Below are 5,912 nucleotides of genomic sequence, written 5' to 3'. Positions count from 1 at the left end.
AAGGCAGATATCACAGGATTCATGTTCATGCACTCTTGCTGATAAAGTGGTTATAATTTCAATTCTGTTGCTTTAAAATAAAAAATAAATATAATGAAAAAGACACTCAATGTACCTGTTATTTATTTTAACCAATAAGATGTGTCTTTCCATCCATTTTTAGTTTAATAATGACATATTTTAGATTTTTCAGAAATATAATATAAATCACATATCCCATTCAAAGATCGCACTGTAAGAGTGTTGGGAATATTCACATATTATTTATATACATAAAACGTGATATTAGAGATAAAAAAGCAAACATTTTAGAAGATAACGAAATGTCACAGTTGTTTAATCCAATAAGTGTTAAGCTGTGTCGTCAGCAAGTTGTGTCCCATCATGCTTGCAGTTTGCGCAGCTGGAAAAATGTAACTGCGCGAGCTTCGCTCTCACAAGACTTTTTTAGCATACGTCACCATGACATCACAGCAAGTTGGACAGATTTCTGCTGATCACTGGTGATCGGTTCTGTATAACTTGCTCATCTCAAACGAGCCTATTGTTACTCAGTCAGTAGTGTGTGCCTTGAACTGCATCTCAATTTACCGATCGGCGAGATTTGCCGTTTGCAGTCAGGGGAAGAGTTGAAAAGAGAGCAGCCAAGCCGCCGTCGAACCTACACCAGTCATGGAAGATCATGCGATGTTTGCAGACGAAATGTGATTCAGATAGACAGATGCTTGAATTTTACACAAAATAATCAGAAACATTTTTCATTTGAAATGTGTATTTGCTGCTTAATACAGTGTCTGTTTGGTGTGCAAGTAGAAAGTACAATAAAAGCCTGCATTATTTTAATACCAATAAAGGAATTTTGAATGTTTTTAAGGAATAAACATAATAGAACTATGACAAACATAATATAGCATGAAATAAACATGATGTATTGTTATAAAAACACAGATTTGTGAGAGTTTTCGCAGAACTGGAGGTGTCAGAATAAACACCATGGTAATGGCATACTGCCATGCTACTCTTATTTCTGCCATAAGCAGACACAGCAGAAGTAGTAAAGTAGTATGTGACGTTTACAATTACGAACGCAGCCCATTGAGCACGTGTAACCATTGTCACGTTGTGAGTCTGACCAATCCTGAATAAGCTGTGTCATCATCAGAGCTCGTGCAGCTGCTCTGGAGCAACTGCAGATGTTGCACCAGCCTTCTGCTCTCGAATAGCTCTCGCAGAACTTTAATGTCATACATTAAAGTTAAAGTTCAAGGTGGTTCAAGTCGGACGACATTTCTAACTGATGTGGACTGCTTCAAGTCCAGCACCGATCGGTCTGCGCAGCAGCGCTGCTTGAAGTCGAACACACCTCATGGCTTGAGTTTTTTCAGTTCCATTCGGTGGTGCTTGTGATGCATAAATTACATATTTCAGCTTTAATTTAAGTTAATAATCTAATTTAGTTGGGGTTACCTCTAGCCTACTTTAAGTGTATAAATTATTTAAAGTGCCATCAAAATGTCTCAAGAGCCATTAACATGCATTTGTAGTACAAAATCAAAATTCCAATTCTTTACACACACACACACACACACACACACACACACACACACACACACACACACACACACACACACACACACACACACACAAAGATCGTTTGGTGGTCGTGTAGTTACTCCGATAATCAGTCTCCTTACTACAACTGTGCAGCACTTCAACGTCCGAGTCTCTAGTGTCGCAGTCGGTCAGAGCGCGGTATTATGTAGCAGTGCAAAGTGGGGTAGTGCTGACGTCGTGAGTTCAAGCCTCAGTTTTAAACTGCCCAAATCATAAAACCATCTTAATTCTCTGAGGTATCCTAGTGTCGCTTAGTTCTGCACGATTGTGGGGTTACTGGTTGTAAATCAGCGGGAGGGCAGAAATGCAATCCAATTTAGGGTTGTGCCCAGTCAGAAATCTCAGTTTGCTCACGGTGAGATTTCAACAAACGTTGCAAGTGGCGAATAAGTCATTAAAAACTCCAGTGACTGTCTCCAGACCACAAACTACATACGATATGCAGCTTTAATTTCACTACGTTTTATCTCAGCAGGTAAAGTTTTATCTAAAAGAGCTATTTTCGTTTAGCTTATTACGCAAATAATGATCTTGAAATTCTTTTAAACAAAGAAATATATTTTATTTAGTATGAAAGACAATGTAGCCTGTTCTTGTTTATCTCAACTGGCAAAACTATATATAATGTGCAAGAACTGTCATCTAGTGGTTATATAAGCACCGTGGGATTAATATGGCATTATTTTCTGTGGTGAGGTAAGTTGTGTGTGTGTGTGTGTGTGTGTGTGTGTGTGTGTGTGTGTGTGTGTGTGTGTGTGTGTGTGTGTGTGTGTGAGTGTGTGTGTGTGTATGTCCACGTATTCTCTACGGGACCAAATGTCCCCACAAGGATAGTAAAACCTGAAATCTTTGACGTTGTGGAGACAATCAGTCGGTCCCCATGAGGAAAACAGCTTATAAAGCATACTAAATGATGTTTTTTTTTTTTCTTTTGTTATAATGAAAAATGCAGAAAGTTTTCTGTGAAGGTTAGGTTTAGGGGTAAACATGAAAACCCAACGTGTGTGTGTGTGTTTGTGTGTGTGTGTGTGTGTGTGTGTGTGTCAAAACACCAACAGGGATCTCTGCATTCGGCTTAATAGCAAATTAATTCAAAATGCCGGGTCTGTACATAATGTTACTAACAGTAATGCTTTAATTGCTAAATATAATATTGATCTTTGATTAAAACTATCTGTTAGCCTACCAACGACGATTTTATCCGTTTTAAGGAGTTCTCCCACAATGGGAATCAAGATGGGATGGGCACTTAATATTATACACCAGGGGTCGGTAGAGTCCTAAAAAGGGACGGTAGAGAAGTCCTAAAAGATTAAGAGGCCAACTGGCCAACTGTGTCCATTCTGAAGTGATCCATGAGGATATGTGCACTCACATTTTTTTTTTTTTTTTTTACTCTTTGAAAACGTTTACCTATAAAGGGATAAATAATAATCTGCATTTGAAAAATATGTTTAAAAATCATGTATACTCACAATGAGTCACAGTCATTTAGGTGATCTAGAAGAAGCTGTTCTCAAAGAGCTGGGCTGCCTCATGGGAACCGTCATGAGGTCGCATGACTAGCAACTGCTACTGAGTTTACTGTACCTTGGTAAACTTTTAAAATCCCCAAAAGCAGAGGTTCTAATTAATTCTAATTTTTACTTTATAAATACATCTATCACCAGCGCAGTGCTTGCAGCGCAGTTCTTGGTTATGTATATTCCTATCCTAATACTGTCAGCAAACCAGCCTTACAGATCCTGATTTTGCTGTCTGTGTGGACTCTTCCCTGTTTTAATAAACGCTTACATAGTTTTTGCATGAAACCATGAAACAAACTGCTCCAAACACAGTATTAAGAGTCCAATTACCTGGGGAATGTGAATCTTTAACCAAGCACATTCACAGATGTCCTCAGAGTATTAATGCTTTGTAATTGAAGTGTACTTACTATGAAGCAACCCATCTACAGACTACAATCCAAAGAGCACTATAGGGTGATTCTGTCATGGATCTTTAGGCCTCAAAAGTACCTGTTTCCAGCTAGAGGATAAAACATATTTAATTTCCACTAAAATATCAATTCTGTTTTCATTTTTTATGCCAAAATATAGCCTACATTCCATTAGTCATTTGAGCTGGTGAAAACTATTTATTCAGCAAATATGTCCTCCTTCCCATAATACCTCTCTCAAAACTCTTTTCTGGATTCTTCATGACTACAAAATAGCAGAGAATATTTGCTGGAGTGATTGTGCAATTCCTGAGGTAACATATATTTTAATTGTAAGTGAAAGAAAGAAAGAGGAAAAAATGATGATGATTATTTTGATCATTTTTGTTCTTGCCTGAATTTGTTTTTCTGACATGATCTCCCTTCAAATTTTGAATGTGTTTGATGGTTAGTCTAAACTGTTATGAAATGTGTATCCCTGTAATTAATAATGATGCGTTTTATGTTTCATTTGAAATCAAAACAGAAATTATGCCAAGGTTACAGATTTCCTTTCCTCTATAGGAAAAACATGGCTCCCAACCAGAGCAGCTGTTTCAAAATCAAACACAGTTTTGCTCTGTTTGCATCATCAAATACCTTAAACTGAATTTAGGATGAAATGAGTGGAAATAAGATGGGCTCAGTCAACAAAGGAAAGAAGGAAAAATATTAAGGGAGAAATTCCTAAAGCTGGTTTTAATATTTAAAAAGGTTTACAGAACTTCTAATTGTAATCACATTCTAATACTAATACTCTGAGCATTTATTTTAAATCATAAATTAACTCCATGTCATGATGATATTGACAAATGGAGTGCCTTTGTAACATCCATATGTCTATTTTCTGAACACTTGGAGGTGTCTTTTTGCAGTCTGACCACAGTAGCTTTTACCTCTGTTCGGTGACATTCCCTCTTGCTGCTCACTTCTCTCCAACACTCTCCTTGTCAGCCTCAATGTCTGGACTTTCTCCAGCCTGCTTTCAATATCACATGGTGTAACAGATCCAGTAGACACTTTTGTGTAGCCACAGCAGTGCTGTAGTACCCCACCTCAGTCAAACTGAACTGTGTGGTCAAAGAATCCCAAGAAAATTTGATATACACAACTGTACCAGTTCATCTCTCAATTATGTTTGTTGTACTTGGCACCTATCCAAAAATATCAAATCTTAAACTGCATGCACTGTAGCATGGGTACACGCATACACCTGGGAAACAGTCCTCCAGGGAAGTCATCAATCAGTTTAATGGGACTGTTCTAGGAGACTTTCTTTTGTTTCTCTTTCAATTCACTTGTTCTTTTTTCCTGCTCTCCCCTTGCTTCACACTTACTCACTATTTCCATCTGTGTCAGCTTTAGATCCTCTCCAGAGAATGGGTGCCTTGTACCTGGGGTTACCCAAAGTGTTGTTTAAACTGTGCATTGAACTTTAATTGATGCCTCTAAGGATACAAGTTCAAAATCCTGGTGCATAACCAAAATTGCCTTAGGTGAAATTTTCTCATGAGGCTCAACAGTCTACTCAGGAGAAAATATTTCATGAAGAAGCCTGGTGGCAGAATCAAGAAACCAAGAAAGGATGCCTGAGTGTCATTCTTTGTGCATAAATTTTTTAGGTTACAAACTGGTAATTACAAGGGTATTATGATATAAATGTTGTTTATGAGGGCATTTCTAGTGTCCCTATAAATCAAATCTCTTAAATAACATACTAAACAATGTTTTATTTTTATTTATTTTTTTGTTTTGTTTTTTTATATTTTTTTAATGTAAAAATGCAGAACGTTTTTTGTGAGGGTTAGGTTTAGGGTTAGGGATAGGGGATATAATATATATATATAAACAGTATAAAAAAAATCATTAAGTCTATGGAGAGTCCTCATAAGGTAGCCGCACCAACGTGTGTGTGTGTGTGTGTGTGTGTGGCGGGTTTGGGTGGTTTAAGAGGACATTTTTTTAGGTTACAAACTGTTATTACAAGGGTATTATGCTATAAATGTGGTTTTCTAGTGTCCCCATAATTCAAATCGCGTAAAAAACATACTAAACGATGTTTTATTGAAAATGTAAAAATGCAGAAAGTTTTTTGTGAGGGTTATGTTTAGGGGTAGGGTTAGGGTTAGGGATAGAATCTATAGTTTGTACAGTATAAAAATCATTATGTCTATGGAGAGTCCTCATAATGATAGCTGCACCAACATGTGTGTGTGTGTGTGTGTGTGTGTGTGTGTGTGTGTGTGTGTGTGTGTGTGTGTGAAGGAGTTGACGTCAGGGCGATACGTAACCCTGTCGCGGCGCACTGAATACAGCTGGA

This window comes from Myxocyprinus asiaticus, chromosome 2 (genome assembly GCF_019703515.2).
Source record: "Myxocyprinus asiaticus isolate MX2 ecotype Aquarium Trade chromosome 2, UBuf_Myxa_2, whole genome shotgun sequence".
Classification (NCBI taxonomy): domain Eukaryota; kingdom Metazoa; phylum Chordata; class Actinopteri; order Cypriniformes; family Catostomidae; genus Myxocyprinus; species Myxocyprinus asiaticus.
This window is presented reverse-complemented; position numbering follows the sequence as displayed.